At 40.6% G+C, this 16,616-nt stretch overlaps 1 pseudogene; it reads left to right on the top strand.

The window, feature by feature from the left end:
• The first annotated feature begins 8,458 nt into the window (after positions 1–8,458).
• LOC129073806 (NTF2-related export protein 2-like) lies at positions 8,459–8,885 on the top strand (annotated as a pseudogene).
• The last annotated feature ends 7,731 nt before the right edge of the window (positions 8,886–16,616 follow it).

Below are 16,616 nucleotides of genomic sequence, written 5' to 3'. Positions count from 1 at the left end.
TAACCACTTAGAGGAGTTAAAGGGTTTATTTTTATGAGTTACCTCCATACTTTGAAACCTCCCCCAGGGGAAGTAGACTGGGCCTCCCTCAGCTCCCCCAGCCACCATCAGAAGACACTGGCCCTGGCCCTACAAAGGCTCTGGTGCCCAGGGTGGGCATAGTGGCTTGGTGCAGGGGCTGTTGGGGTGGAAATGTAGGAAGCTATTTAGGGACCTGGCTTGACAGATTCAGACCCATCCTGCTCCCAAAAAATTGGGTAATTAAAGGTGTCCTCTCCTAAACCATGTGTTATTTATTAGGCCATATTCTCTATGCAACAGAATTAGTGGCAGTTCTTAAGATGCCTCTTTAGGGATGTAAAAAAAGACCCAAGACTTCATGAACCCACCTTCTGAAACATTTTATTACAGGAGAACAGGTTCTCAGCAAACTGCCCGAGTCAGGTTTCTCTCTGGGTCCCCTACCCCATGTGGCATCTTTCCTGTCTTCTCCCTATCTCTCCCCACAAGCACACTCCAGCCAGGCACATCTGTTTGCATAGCAAAATAAAATCTTTTTAAAAACAGACTGTATACTTCTCTGGGGATTATAAACAGTTGAAGCCTTTCTTTGCATTCCCACAGCACCAGGTAAAGTGCTTTGAACATAGTAAGTTCTGCTCCATGAGTAGTTGCATATTGATTGGCAAAACCCAGCCAGCATAGCAAATAATCCTGCAAACAACTTTAGCTTCCAATGCAGGACTATACATGGTTACACGCCTACAGACTGGTGCCATGCAACACCATCTTGAGCAGTGACATTCAGGACCAATGGAACTTGTTGTAGGGCCCATCCAGAAAAGAACTTTGAATAAAACTAGCCAAAGAGAATGTGTTGTATTTGCTTTGGTTATCCAAAAAGGAACCTTCTCAACATGACAAAAATCTCTCTTTTCCTGTTCAGGTTATCAATACTAGCTGCGTGGTGTTGGCTTTTTGTTTTTGCCATGTTTCTTAGCATTTAGTCCCATTACTCATTGCTCACTTCTCATCAGATAGTCCTGTTTCAGTAGAAATTAAATATGGACTATGTGAAACTTGCTGACATGTTGAGATCCTGTGAAAACTGGAAAGTTAATTAAACATTTTATGCTAATGATATTCAAAGGTATCTAGACTATTGACTGCATTGTTGACTTTGTGTGCCAGACATGAAAAATCTTTCAGGAGAAGATTACAACACTTCTGTCCGCTCACTGTCACATAATTCCCAGAACAAGACATTTGTAGTTCTGGTTCTGATCGGTGACCTAGAATTCTTTTGACTGATATCTTCCCTCTGCATCTGAAGGATGATTCCTGAGTTCATACATTTCATCAGCACAAAATGTGTGAAGTGTGGATTTCCCATTGCCATACCAGGAGGTTCGAAGGGATGATAGTAAGATTCCCTTTTGGAAATTTATAAATTCTCAGTGCCTTTACATAAGGAATGAAGGAGACTCTACCTCCTCCCCTGTTGGCGTGGATACACACTCACAGAGTCACTTACAATGCAGGATGGAAACAGCACAGGGATTCTTCCTTGTAACCAACATAGTCCTGAATATATGGAAAGAGAGAGAACTGTGTGCTCCCTTTAAATAAGGGTGAAGATATGTGAATTCATTCAACAACCACAACAAAAAAGCCTATATTGTACAGGCCAGTAGGCTGGGCATGTGAAGGAGACCATTCCTGTCTTAAGTTTCCTAGTTTGATTTTCAAATCTGTGTACAAAGGTAATGTGAGATGCTTTGAAAGGCTAGCACAGCATTACACAGGTTGCTGGGAACCAAGTTTTGTGGGTCTCTCTTGGGGGAGCCCAGAAGCTGTCATTTTTATCAAGTACCCTAAGCTTTGCTCATATAGGTGGTCTGAGAACCAAACTTAGAAACATGTTAGTTATGGATGCTTTTTACCTTTTTACCTTTTTGAAGTAAAAATACATATAAACTCTCCTATTTAATCACTTAAAATTCTACACTGTACAAAGGTGTTTGGTACATTCACGATGTTGTATAGCCATCACCACTATTTAGTTCTAGAACATTTTCATCACCCCAGAAGGAAATCTGGTATCCCTTAAGCAGTTACTCTCCATTTCCCAGCTCCTGGTTAACTACTGATCTGTTTCTTACCTCTATGGTTATTTCTATAAAAGGAGCCATACATCTGTGGCCTTTTGAGTCTGGCTTCTTTCATTTATCATAAGGTTTTCAAAGTTCATCCAACGTGTGTCAGCACTTCATTTCTTTTAATGGATGAATGAAATGTCATATGTTTATACCACATTTTGCTTATCCATTCATCTGTTGGTGGACACTTTTGTAGTCCTGGTTGTGATTGGTGAAGTGAAACTCATTTGACTGATGAAGTCTGAGGCGTGTGGCAGCTGGGATTAATGTGCTATGTCCACATTACAGGGGAGACCAGCTGGCTTGGCTGGAGTCAGGGGCTTGCTTTGGGGAGGAGATGGACAGAGCAGTCAGGCAGGGTCAAAGTGGGATGACTGTCAATCAGTAAGAGGAATTTAGACTGGTTGTGAAATGGGGAGAGGGAGCACACCACCACTAGGTGACTGGAATCTGGCAATTTTAATGAACTCATTGAGAGTTAGTGTGATGGGACTTCCTAACAGACATTTTCATTTTGGGTGTCATCAATAGAATTTCAGTGTCTCATGAAGGTGCATGCTTCCTCTCTGCTTTCTACACTGCCAGGTCCCATGTAGGATGAGCTGACAGCTCTGGAGCCACTTTGCCCCACTTTTCTAACTTCTAACTTTCTGAGTATTAATTGACTATCTCTGCAGGAAACTCAAACAGCAACAGAACAAACAGTGAATTTCTATCAGAGGAGGATTCTGCTAGAGAGAGAATGACCTTCAGGTGCTGTCTGGATAGGGGTTGGACTATTTGGCTTTCCAATCCCAAGAAACACCGATGACACAGTTACCATGAGGATGGGGAGAAGCTGAGTCAGACGTTTGGTTTTGAGCCTGAATAATCTAGAAGAGAGTCGTATTTCTCTTCCACTGTCAAAAAGAGAGTTTGGTCAAAGAAGCAGACTTGGGAAAAAGTGAAGTTGGGACACACTGACCATGGGGTTTTGGCGAAGTGTGACTGTATGCCTATTGAACTCTTGATCTAGGAGTCCAGTCTTGTGTCTGACTCGATTTACCCCTCACTCCTGTCTATCCAGTGTTGTCCAGGTCCTGCACTTTCTCCAGCCATGCTCAGAATCCTTTTCATCTGTCATGGACTTGCTTGTCCATGATCCTTTCCTGGTCCTTACTTCTCCCCAAGTGCTCCTGGAGGGTTTTTCCCTCATCTCCTCTTCCTGGTCCCTGCTTTCCCACCTTCCCTGTCCATGTGCTCCACCCCCGTTATAGTTGTGTACATACTTGCTTTTCCTTTCCTGCAATTATTTTCTTAATTGTTAAGCCATTTCAGGACAGAACTCATATTTTACTTATCTTTGTATCATATCATTGTCCCTCCCTCAACCTAGGACCACCACCCAATGCACAAACCACATCCTAGTTCTGTATAATTGATGGAAAAAACCAGTGGAGTCAGTACATGGTTGCTGGCTGAGAGAGGGAGTTCTCTAAGAAGGACACGGGTGGGAGAGAAAGTGGAAGTCTAAACACTGAACCTTGGGAGCCAGTAAAGAGAGAGAAACAAGGAGAATTGTGAGGGGAAAGCAAGCCCACAAGAGAGGCAGAGAGTGGTGGTACAGCTGACTGGGTGGGGACAGGGCATCCAGAGAAACAGAACCAGCAGAGGCAAAAAGAGGGGGGAGACAAAGAGAGAGGATGGGAGATTTTAATGAACTGCCTCATAATTGCTTATTTTTTTCTTTCTTCCTGCTGTGGCTGGCCAATTGAAAATCTGCAGGGTTGACCATCAGGCTGGAGACCCAGGAAGAGTTTATGTTGCAGCCCGAGTCCAAAAGTAATCTTCTGGTAGAATCCCCCTCTTTATGGGAAACATCAGTCTTTTTGCTGAAGTCTTCAACTGATTGGGTGAGGCCCACCCACATTATGGAGGGTAATCTGCTTTACTCAAAGTTTACTTTTTTAGTTGGGAGTCACATCTAAAACACACCTTCACAGCAACAGCTAGACTTATGTTTCACCAAACATCTGGGCACTAGCCAAGCCAAATTGGCACATAAAGTTAACCATGACTGGTGGGTTCATTCTGCTTCCTAGTCGATGATTCCTACCACATGTAAAGTTTTGGGGGCCACCACAGTGGACAAGGTCACTTTTCCTTCAAGGGGCTTTCAGTGGAGCTGAGGAGCCAGTCAGTCAGCAGCATGTGCAGCATCTATGAGGGCCATGAAAGGGCAGCCAGAGCAAAAAACACCTTGGTTAAGGATGCGAGAACAAAACAAGGGCTTCTGAATAAAGAAGAGACTTGTTAAGATTCTAAGTTTGTATTTGATATACAAATATAAACAAACTGCCACAAAATGTTAACAATTACATGTTATCAGTTTTAAGTGATTTATAAGCAATTTTAATTTTCTCCAATGAATATGTGATGCATTTATTGTAAGAAAAATAAAGATAAAAGAATGAACTAGAAGAAACTAAAGATATTTGAGGTTATGACTTTTCTTCCTCTTTTTAAAAAAAAAATAACAAAGACCATACTGGAAGCATTGGTCTATGAGTGCACATTCTGGAAAAGATATCACCCACTGACAAGGTGTCAAATTACCTGAAATGCATCTTTTTAGAGCAATGGACTGTCTCTTGTTTTGTTGTTTACTTTTTTCCTTGACCTGTCTCCCAATCTTAAGTCTCATGAAATGACGGTTCCAGCATAAGTGTATTCCCAACAAAAGTTTTTTGAGTTGAGGGCAGAGAGATAAGAGTTAAAGAATTTAGCATAGAACATTAGAATGTAACATGAATAAATTCACATGAATTGTGATAGTAAATTAAAAACAGGCAATGTATTTTAAGTGTACTCCCACCTCTCCCTATTAGTTTCCAGGAACATGTTTCCAATCACTTACTTTCTACCTTCTTTTGATGATGACCAAGGTCAAGGTCCTTCCATGTGAAAAGCACTTGGCTTGAGATTTCTTTTAAACTGTTTGCAGTGTGTTTCTTCCGCAGTTTCAGTTCATCTGGGGGCAGCAGTACCTGGCTCTGGGGTCCCTAACTCAACTTGCACCAACTCTGACTTCTGCTTATTTTTTCAGAGATGACACTCTGAGTGCTGGGACAGATAAAGAAAATGATGAGGAGAAAGGCCCCACCTGGGGAGAGGGAGGGAGGAGCTGGGTGACTAGAAACTTCCTGATTCCTTAAACACTTCCTAAAAGCTCCGACATCAAGAATGACTTCTCTCTCTCTGCTTCCTGGCCAGATCCAACCATACTCCAAGGATGAGATAATAATAACAATTATAATGTTCTTTTTTTAATCGAGGTATAATTGGCATATAACATATTAGTGTCAGGTATACAACATAACGATTTGATATCTGCTTATATTTTGAAATGATCACCACAAGTCCATATAACATTTACCATCACAGTTACAAGTTTGTTTTTTTTGTGATGAGAACTTTCAAGATTTACTTTCTTAGCAACTTTCAAATATGCAATACAATATTGTTAACTATAGTCAACTTGCTGTACATTGCATCCCAGGACTTATTTATTTTATAACTGGAAGCTTATACCTTTCAACTCACTTCCCCCATTTCACCCACCCCCATAATAATTATGTTCTCATCATTTACTAATGAATACCATGAGTTAGGTGTTTTCTCCACCTTCCTACAATCTCACAAGAGCAAGGAAAACTGTCCTCGTTTTATAGGGAGGCAGTTGTGACTTAAGAGGCCTCCCAGCTGGTCAGTGGCACAGGTAAAATTCAGACTGAGTTTCATTCAATTCCCTCCAGGCTACCCGCTTGAGTGCTCCCTCTGGGAAGCCAACTCCTCATCATCCCTCTTCTCTTCCCAGGCAACAGTGGCCTAACCTCCCATCTGGTCTCCAATGTTCAGAGTGCTCTCTGCCATCCTCCTGTGTTGTTTTTAATGGCAGCCATGGCCCTATAGTCTACTTGTTGACTAGTCCCTAGCAGGTTAAGTTGCCATCTTCCAGACGCAAAGGTGAAATGTGATAACTCATGAAAGTCCTAACAGGACCCAGCTCCTTAGCAGGTGCTCACGAAAGCCCCTTTCTCCCTTTCCTTCTCTTTGTCCTCTATTTTTTCTCTTCCTCCTTTCTCCTCAGTTTCCTCCTGGGTAAAGTGGAGATGTTTAAACCTTTTACAGAATTCCTGGGATCTGAAATGAGACCATGTGTTCAAAAGGCCCAGCACAGTGCCTGGCATATGATAATGTCTCAGCGTTGCCCTACTCTATTCCAATATATTTCTCACTTACTCAACAAAAAACATCAGCAGGTGACAATCCCTGTTTTTGTCACCTCTCCATCCCTAGTCCTGTCCTCTTTTGTTTTGCCAGGCTGTAATTTGATGATGCTGCGACTATGTGTGTTTGGGGAGACAGTGTCCAATCTCAGTGGGTGGGGCTGTTTGAGGTTTGGTGGCACCTTTGTTTCTGGCTCCCTGTTGCGTCAGCCAGTGCTGGGCCCGTGGAGCTGGCTTTCTGGCTGCTCCTGCTGCCTGCTCTCTGTGTGCCCAGTCTGAAGCCTGAAGACATTGCTGGGAGACTTGACAGGATCCCAAGGGTCACATGAAGGGTCAGCTGAGGAGAAGCTGGGAAACCTTTGGGAGCAGTCAGGAGTCTAGGCCTGAAAAACATCTCTGTCAGTTTAAAGATTTAGGTGGTTTAATATTCTGGGAACATGTCGTGTCACAGTTAATCCTGCCCAACTCATCCTGTTTTGTTTTGTTTTTCATTCTTTACTTCTACTACTTAGGATAGGATAAAGTAATTTCATGTGAGAAGTGAACTGAGAAAAAGAGCAGTTTTTAGATGCAGCTCCTGTGGGGAGACTAGATATTAAGTTTGCCTGTCCCCATTTAGTTGGGTCTTTATTTGGTCACTTTATTTATTTTGAAGTATTATAATGTAAATATATAGAAAAACTGTGTCAACTTAGCCTAATTATTCCTCTCCCTTTCCATTCATTCTGAATTAGTCAAAAGTTTCTGAAGTATTTAGAAAGAGATACAGCCATTGCTTTCAACAACTTATTGACAAATAGAACTAAACAAACATGTATTGCCTAGTAGAAATTCTCAGGAAATTGACACAAATATTTCTGTAGCAATTGTTCTTATGCAAATAGATGCTTTTAAAAGATTTTAAAAGTTTGTTCTCTAGTTTGATACTTCCTCAAATAGGTTTACACTGTTACAATTTTCTCAGCAATTTTTTTTTCTTTGTAAGTAGTGAAAAAGTACAATTTTAATCTATTTGGAATATCTATTAGTTATTTTGAATTTGTGCAAGAACTAATGAGGTTTTAACCCATAGTCTTGTTTTCTTATCAGTAAGGGGTCACCTTGTTTTGCATTCTATTATATTGTATGATATATGTTCTTCCATTTATACCAGATACTGAGAGGTAACTATTTTTGTGCATGGATTTGGGCAGCATGGAACTACCTGTGCAACCTGGACTCTGAGTTCCCCCAGTTCTTCTTGTGTCCAGCCAGCAGCTCGTCTCTTTCCTCGCAGATACAGTGACTTGATAATACAGATCCATGTGCTGCTGCACCCTCTTTCTCTTTCTGCTACAGTTGGGAAGAGTGAGATAAAAGGAAACTGGAAAATTTTTAATATCAAATAACCAGTTTTCCATAGTCCATGAGGTTGGTTGGTTTTATGAAAGTTGGTGACTTCAAAGTAGGGTTGATTCTCTTCTCCCCTAAAGATTCCCCTTTCTTCTGCTTTTTCCTTCCCTACTAACCCCACACACAGTCTCTACAGATGGGAGGTCTCACCTGGGCAAGTCTCCTAGGGGTCCAGAGGAAGCTGGACTTTTAGGTATGTGGGGAAGGTTGGGGACAGTACCTGGCTCAGTAGCACTTCGTAAATGTTCATTGAATATATGAAATGTGATGCACACATAAAAGGACCAATGGCATCCTAAAAGCCCTTTGGGAACTTCTGGTTTCTGGTCCAATGTGTAGAGACCTTGGAAGTTAGCACTCTTGTTCTGGCACCAAGAAAAAACTGAACAAATGGAAAATCAACAGCTCTTCTTAGATCTTCCAGAGGATTGAGGTCACAGGGCAGCCACTGTTCCAAAAGTGGACAGAGAACTACAGACCAAGCTACTTCTGGGAAAGAACAGGCAGGGAAAGAATTCTCTGTGTTTGGCGGGTTTCTCTACATTCCTTAGTATTTGGTCCTCCTACAGCCAAGGGAGCTGGACACATGAGGGGATAGTGATGCTGCCATTGTCTGAACAGACTGCTTCAGGCTCCCTGATGTCCATGGCTGTGGATATTAAAACTTATGTAGGTCACGCATGTAGAACTGCTGAGGAATTTGTCAATATTTACCATGAGACAATGGACAAAAGAAGATGGGTACTGACCAGGCTATATCTTGACAAGGCCACTTTAATAAGAAACAGAAATGTTCTTACAAGGCTGGAAGCTTTAATTTTTTGGGGGGTGTTGGCTTCTAGTGAATTCCAGGTTAATATGTTAGATAGCCAACCAGTTCATGAATAAGCTACTCAGGCCCAGACTACAGTTCTTCTTGTGACAAGTGGAACTGTAAAGTTTGATGAAAACAGACAGCACTTCTTCAATCAGAACTTCCTGCTGACTGCTCAGACTTCTCCTGACAACACTTGTGTGGAATATTGCAAGTGATTGCTTCCATTTTCAAAATTGGAGTAATAGATAAAGGGGACAAAAGTCCATTCTCCTTTGGTTCATTAGTTTCAGCAATAACTTATGTGAATTGATTCATTTCACTGTGGAAACATGATGAACTAGTATGTTCTGTAACTAAATTTCTTTTATACACACGCATATGTATATATGTGTACACACATATATGTATATACATATGTGTATGTATATATGTCTGTATATGTGTGTATACAAACACACACACACAGACACACACACACGAAATTCCTGGCTGCACCTTTTTTAGCAGCTGCCTGTTTGAATTATTGCCCTTAGTTATTAGTTATTGCTGAAACTAATGAACCAAAGGAGAATGGACTTTTGTCCCCTTTATCTATTACTCCAATTTTGAAAATGGAACTTTAATGCTAGTGTTTTACATGCCTCACATATATTTCACTAATGACATTCTTATAGTAATATTATAAACACATGAACTCTGTATTAGCATACTTTCTCTGAGCCCAGCCTACTGCTAAAATGAAATCCTTTTATAATATTGTCTATAAAAGATATCAGCACAACATAACTGGGACAAAGTGGAGTATTGTTTTCTTATTAGATTAATTTTGTAGTAGAAACACATACCTATTTTCAGTAACACTGGTAATACATTTTTGATATAAAGCTTTTTCAAATCAGTTCAATGAAGATATTAATAATTTTGGTTTGTGTAACTACTCTAACATATTAGAATCACACGTAACAATATTCAGTGGTCTTTTTTCACGTTATATAATGTCTTCTATGTTGACATGTCTTTATGAAATGAATTAACCTACTACAGAGGTATAACATTTTCTTAGTTGATATCTGAGTATTGGATATACTTGATTACTTAAAAGCAAAACTCCTTAAAAAGATTTTTCTTGGCAGCTCCAGGTTTTAACTTTAGGTAATGAATAATAGTGGGACTAAAGCTTTAATCAGAAAATCAGGAATGAGAAATACCAAGATCAAAGGTTGGCCAAAAGTTAGGAGAGGTGGCCAAATAATAAGTTCTTGGTACTTGTTTTCTACCTCCTAAAAATGTAGCCTATGTTTAGAGTTTAAGTCATTAGGTATCATTGCCAAATAGTCATGAGTGTCACTTTTGTTCTAAACATTATTTTTAAAGTTTTTCCAGTTTACCTCATACTTAACATAAATATATGTCTTCACTTATTCAAGAATTTATGGAGATAAAGTGTCAGCAATAAACCTGACCCTTGAGCAGAGTCTGACAGGAAAGCTGGAAAAAAAAACCCATTGGTATCTCTTTGGGATATCCTTAACTTCTAAGCCTTCCATGTGAACTTCAGGCTAAATGTCTCCTATGTATTATCCACTCCCAAAGTAAGTGATTTCTTCCTGTGTTTTATACTGTGACATGCACTATCTTTTTCTCACTAATTACAGTTAAAATTATTTAATTTTATGATTCATTCTTCCATGTGGCATTGTGAGCAAATAGCTTTGTTTTAAAATGTGCTTCAGTTATGTGGCTAACTCTTGGTCTTTTTAACAAGAAACTAGAGGAGAGAATATGGTGGAGGAGTGAGTGGAAGTCACACTGACCTCCTCCCAGGATCAAAATGGAATTGTAACTAAATTGTGGAGAAATGACCTGGAAAACAACAGAACAATAGCAAGAGAGGAGCCTTGGAGCCTCGACAGACAGTGGAATTGACTTTCGCACATCCTCATAGGTTAGAAGTGCGGTGGAGGCTTGAGAGGGTGGGCTGCGTGCCCACGGGCACCAGAGCCAGAGAGATATTTAAATGGCCAGTTGGATCCCTCTAAGAAGAACAGGGTCTGAATTGGAAGCAGGGACCTCTAGACTACAACATCTGAACCCAAAAGAGACAACCGCGAAAAGCGTAGTGATGCTCTCTGCCAGAGACAGGTGGCTGGAAACACAAAGAGACATTTAAAGGGCCAAGGCAAAAATTTGCAGTGGCAGCCACTGCCTTTGGGCTCTGGGCAGAGGTGGGAGCAGAGTGGGCTGGAGCCTGAGGAAAAGATTGGTGAGAAGAGCTTTGGAGAGAGAACTGAGAAGGTGGCCAGCAGGGCCCCTGTGAAGACTCACCTCCCACTCTGCAGCTTCCATCTCACTCGGGCATAAAGGAAACAATACCCCTGTCCTCAGGACACTCTGCTCAGGACTTGCGTGCAGTCCTGGGTGCTGAGTGCAGTGAGGTTGGCAGAGATAGTAGGTCCCTGGCTAAAGGGGACACAGACCTGCTTAGAGACACTTGAGGAGAGACTGGAGTCGGAGGCATTGGGGAGAGAACTAAGGGAGTAGCTAGGGGGATCCCAGTACTGACTCCTTCCCCATTCCACGGTCTCCATCTTGCTCAGGCAGACCACTCCCCTGAGTGGCAGCAGCCTATAAGGAAATAATAGCCCCACCCTCAACAGGCACTGCCCTGCCCTGCAGTGCCTAAGCCTGACAGCTGAGGACAGAGTAACTAGATTAACAATTGCAAGAGGCAGACACAGACAGTAGATTCCTGGAAGTCTCAACAGATTGCCCAAGGTCAGACAAGGTTAACAACTGACATCATCAGAGGCAGACCCAGAAAGAAAAGGAAAAAAAAAAGACCTGCCTACTACCAGAAAAGTTTAATCCACAAAGTCAGGAAATTGAGACTGATCAATTGAAGAAGAAGAAGAAGAAGGAGGAAGAAGAAGAAGAAGAAGGAGGAAGAAGAAGAAGGAGGAGGAAGAAGAAGAAGAAGAAGAAAAAGAAGAAGAAGGAGGAGGAGGAGGAGGAGGAGGAGGAGGAGGAGGAGGAGGAGGAGGAGGAGGAGGAGGGGAGGAGGAGGAGGAGGAGGAGGAGGAGGAGGAGAAGGAGAAGAAGGAGAAGAAGAAGGAGGAGGAGGAGGAGGAGAAGAAAAAGAAGAAGGAGGAGGAGGAGGAGGAGGAGAAGAAGAAGGAAAAGAAAAAGGAGGAGGAGGAGGAGGAGGAAGAGGAGGAGGGGGAGGAGGGGGAGGGGATGAGGGGGGAAGGAGAAGGAGAAGAAGGAGAAGGAGAAGTAGGAGAAGGAGAAGAAGAAAGAGAAGGAGAAGGAGAGGGAAAAGGAGAAGAAGAAGAAGAAGAAGAAGAAGAAGAAGAAGAAGAAGAAGAAGAAGAAGAAGAAGAAGAAGAAGAAGAAGGAGAAGAGGAAGGAGGAGGAGGAGCAGGAGAAGGAGAAGAAGAAGAAGGAGAAGAAGAAGGAGAAGAAGAAGGAGAAGAAGAAGGAGAAGAAGAAGAAGAAGAAAGGCTCTCACAAATAATGGGAAGGAAAAGAAATCCCCCAAATGAGGGGAAAGGACAAATCCCCACAGAAAGAACTAAATGAAATACAGGCAAGTAAACTAACAGATACTGAATTCAAAACAATGGTTCTAAGGAAGCTCAATGAGCTCAGTGAGCTCAAAGAGAACTATGAGAAACTACAGGGAAACTATCAGGAGTTAACTGCAAACTATATCAAGCTGGAAGAGGACATAGGAGCTATCAGTATGATACAAAGGAAATGAAGAATACCATTTCTGAATTGAAGAGCACAGTAGAAGGAATCAAAAGCAAGCTTGATGAAGCCAAGGATCGAATCAGCGAGATGGAGGACAAGGTAGAAAAAAGCTCCCAGGAAGAGCAAGAAAATGAAAAAAGACTTAAAAAAAATGAAGAGGCATTTAGGGAAATGCAGGACAACCTGAAAGGCAATAATATCCGCATAATAGGGATACCAGAAGGAGAAGAAGAGGAGCAAGGGATAGAGAACCTGTTTGAAAAAGTCATGATGGAAAACTTCCCTAGTTGGAGGACAGAAAAAGTCTCACAAGTCCAGGAAGCACAGAGGGCCCCATTCAAGAGGAACCCAATGAGGCTCACTCCAAGACACATCATCATTAAAATGGCAAATATCAAAGACAAAGGAAGAATCCTAAAGGCTGCAAGGGAGAAACAGGGAGTAACATCAAGGGAGCCCCGATATGGCTAGCAGCTGACTTCTCGACAGAAACACTACAAGCCAGAAGGGAATGGCAAGAAATATTCCAAGTAATGAAAAGCAAAGGCCTGCAACCAAGACTCCTCTACCCAGCAAGGCTCTCAATTAAAACGGAAGAGGAAATAAGGAGTTTCCAAGACAAAGGAAGACTAAAAGAATATGTCTCCAACAAACCAGCACTACAAGGTATGATAAAGGGACTGGTTTAAGAAGATGAAGAAAAAGAGTGAGAAAGAGAACAACACAGGTAAAAAGGGAAAATGTGAGTAAGTTCCTATCAATAATAACTCTAAATGTAAATGGATTAAGTGCCCCAATCAAAAGACACAGGATAGCTGAATGGATAAGAAAGCATGACCCACATATGCTGCCTACAAGAGACCCACCTCAGAACAAAAGACCTACACAAACTGAAAGTAAAGGAATGGAAAAAAATATTCCAAGCAAATGGGTAAGATAAGAAAGCAGGGGTAGCAATACTTATATCAGACAAAATAGATTTCAAAACAAAGGCCATAAAAAGAGACCCAGAGGGACACTTTATAATACTCAAAGGAAGAATCCATCAAGAAGATATAAACATTGTAAACTTATATTCACCCAACATAGGAGCACCCAAATATATAAGGAAAATCTTAGAGGACTTCAAGAAAGATATAGATAGCAACACACTAATAGTAAGGGATTTTAACACCCCACTGTCAAAAATGGACAGATATTCCAAACAAAACATCAACAAGGATATTGTGGGGCTGAATGATGCACTGAATAAAATGGACTTAACTGACATATATAGAAGTTTACATCCCAAGGAAGCAAAGTACACATTCTTTTCAAATGCACATGGAACTTTTTCAAAGATAGACCACATGATAGGACACAGAGCAAGCCTCAGCAAATTCAGGAAAATTGAAATAATACTAAGCATTTTCTCGGACCACAAGGGCTTGAAACTGGAAATCAACCTCAAAGAGAAACCTCAAAAACTTGCAAACTCATGGAGACTGAACAGTACAGTATTAAACAATGAATGGGTCAATAATGAGATAAAAAATCAAAAAGTTTCTGGAAACAAATGAAAATGAACATACAGCAGTCCAAAACCTATGGGACACAGCAAAGGCAGTCCTGAGAGGAAAGTTCATAGCAATACAGACCTACCTAAAGAAGACAGAAACATTTCAAATAAAAGACCTAACACTACAACTTCAAGAACTGGAGAAACAACAACAAATAATCCCAGAGCAAGTAGAAGGAAGGAAATAGTCAAGATCAGAGCAGAACTGAATTACACAGAGATGAAAGGAACAATTCAAAGGATCAAACAATCCAGGAGCTGGTTCTTTGAAAAGATAAATAAAATCAACAAGACTTTAAGCAGACTCATCGAGAAAAAAAGGGAGAGGACCCAAATTAATAATATCAGAAATGAAAGAGGAGAAATAATGACTGATACCACGGAAATAGAAGGGATTGTAAAAAATTACTATGAACAATTACATGCCAAGAAATTTGAAAACTCGGGGGAAATGGACAAATTTCTAGAAAAGTATAATCTTCCAACACTGAAGGAGGAAGAAACACAAAGCTTGAACAGACTGATAACAGCTGGGGAAATGGAACAGTAATCAAGAAACTCCCGGCACACAAAAGCCCTGGGCCGGATGGTTTCACAGGAGAATTTTACAAAACATTTATTGAAGAGCTAACCCCTGTCCTTCCCAGACTATTCCAAAAAATCCAAGAAGAAGGAAAATTCCCAAACTCATTTTATGAAGCAAGCATAATCCTAATCCCAAAACCAGATAAAGACACAACCAAGAAAGAAAACTACAGGCCAATATCGCTGATGTTTGAAGACTTTAAAATCCTCAACAAAATATTGGCAAACCGCATCCAGCAATACATTAAAAAGATCATCCACCATGATCAAGTGAGATTCATCCCAGGGATGCAAGGATGGTTCAATATACTCAAATCAATAAATGTAATACATCACATAAACAAAAGGAAAGACAAAAACCCAATGATCATATCGATAGAGAAAAAGCATTCCATGAGGTACAGCACCCATTTATGATAAAAACACTCAGCAAAATGGGAATAAAAGGAGCATACCTCAACATAATAAAGGCCATATATGAAAAACCTACAGCCAACATCATACTCAATGGGCAAAAACTAAAAGCTTTCCCACTAAGATCGGGAACACGACAAGGATGTCCACTTTCACCACTTCTATTCAACATAGTATTGGAAGTCCTAGCCATAGCGGTCAGACAAGAAAAAGAAATAAAGGGAGTCCAAATTGGAAAGGAGGAAGTAAAACTGTCATTGTTTGCAGATGACATGATAGTGTGCATAGAAAACCCCATAGACTCCACCAAAAAGCTACTCAACCTAATAAGTGAATTTGGCAAAACAACAGGATACAAAGTTATTATTCAGAAATCAAAGACATTTTTATACACCAAGAATGAAATAGAAGAAGGAGAAATCAGAAAAAAAAATACCATTTGCTATAGCAACAAGAAAAATAAAGTACCTAGGAATAAATTTAACCAGGGAGGTAAAAGACCTGTATGCAGAAAACTATACAACAGTGAAGAAAGAAATTAAGGAAAACAGAAACAAATGGAAGCATATACTGTGTTCATGGATTAGAAGAATTAATATCATCAAAATGTCCATACAAATCAATTTATAGATTCAACACAATTCCTATTAAAATACCAATGACACAGAAATATTTCACAGAAATAGAACAGACATTTCAAAAATTTATATGGAACCATAAATGCCCCCGAATAGCTGCAGCAATTTTGAGAAAGAAAAACAAAGTAGGAAGGATCACAATACTGAACATCAAACTATATTACAAGGTCACTATAATCAAAACAATCTGGTACTGGCACAAGAACAGATACAATCAGTGGGACAGAATAGAAAGCCCAGAAATAAACCCATGTCTCTATGGTCAATTAATATTTGACAAAGGGGGCAGAAGCATAAATTGGAGTAAAAATAGCCTCTTCAACAAATGGTGTTGGGAGAGCTGGACGGTTACATGCAAAAAATTGAAATTTGATCGCCAACTGACACCATACACAAAAATAAACTCAAGATGGATGAAAGATTTAAATACAAGTCATGATACCATAAAAGTCACAGAGGAGAACATAGGCAGGAAACTCTCAGGTATTCCACGCAGCCATATTTTCACCAACATGTACCCTAAAGCAAGGGACATAAAGGAAAGCATAAACAAGTGGGACCTCATCAAAATGAGAAGCTTCTGCATGGATAAAGAAAACATCAGCAAAATGAACAGGAAGCCAATCATATGGGAAAATATATTTGCCAATGATACATCAGATAGTAGTTTGATCTCCAAAATATATAAAGAACTTACACAACTCCACTCCAAGAAGACAAACAATCCAATTAAAAAATGGGCAAAGAACCTGGGCAGACACTTTTCTCCAAGGAAGACATACAGAGGGCCCAGAGACATATGAAAGGATCTCAGCATCACTAACTATCAGAGATATGCAAATTAACACCACAATGAGATACCACTTCACACCGGTCAGAATGGCCATCATAAACAGATCAACAAACAACAGGTGCTGACGAAGCTGAGGAGAAAAGGGAAACCTAGCGCACTGTTGGTGGGAATGCAGACTGGTGCAGCCACTTGGAAAAGAGTTTGGAATTTCATCAAAAAGCTAAAAATGGAACTGCCTC

This window comes from Pteronotus mesoamericanus, unplaced genomic scaffold (assembly GCF_021234165.1).
Source record: "Pteronotus mesoamericanus isolate MK-2021 breed Mesoamerican mustached bat unplaced genomic scaffold, CSHL_Meso_final contig_433, whole genome shotgun sequence".
Lineage (NCBI taxonomy): Eukaryota > Metazoa > Chordata > Mammalia > Chiroptera > Mormoopidae > Pteronotus > Pteronotus mesoamericanus.
The sequence above is the reverse complement of the archived record's forward strand: the minus strand, read 5'-3'. Positions and strand labels throughout refer to the sequence as shown.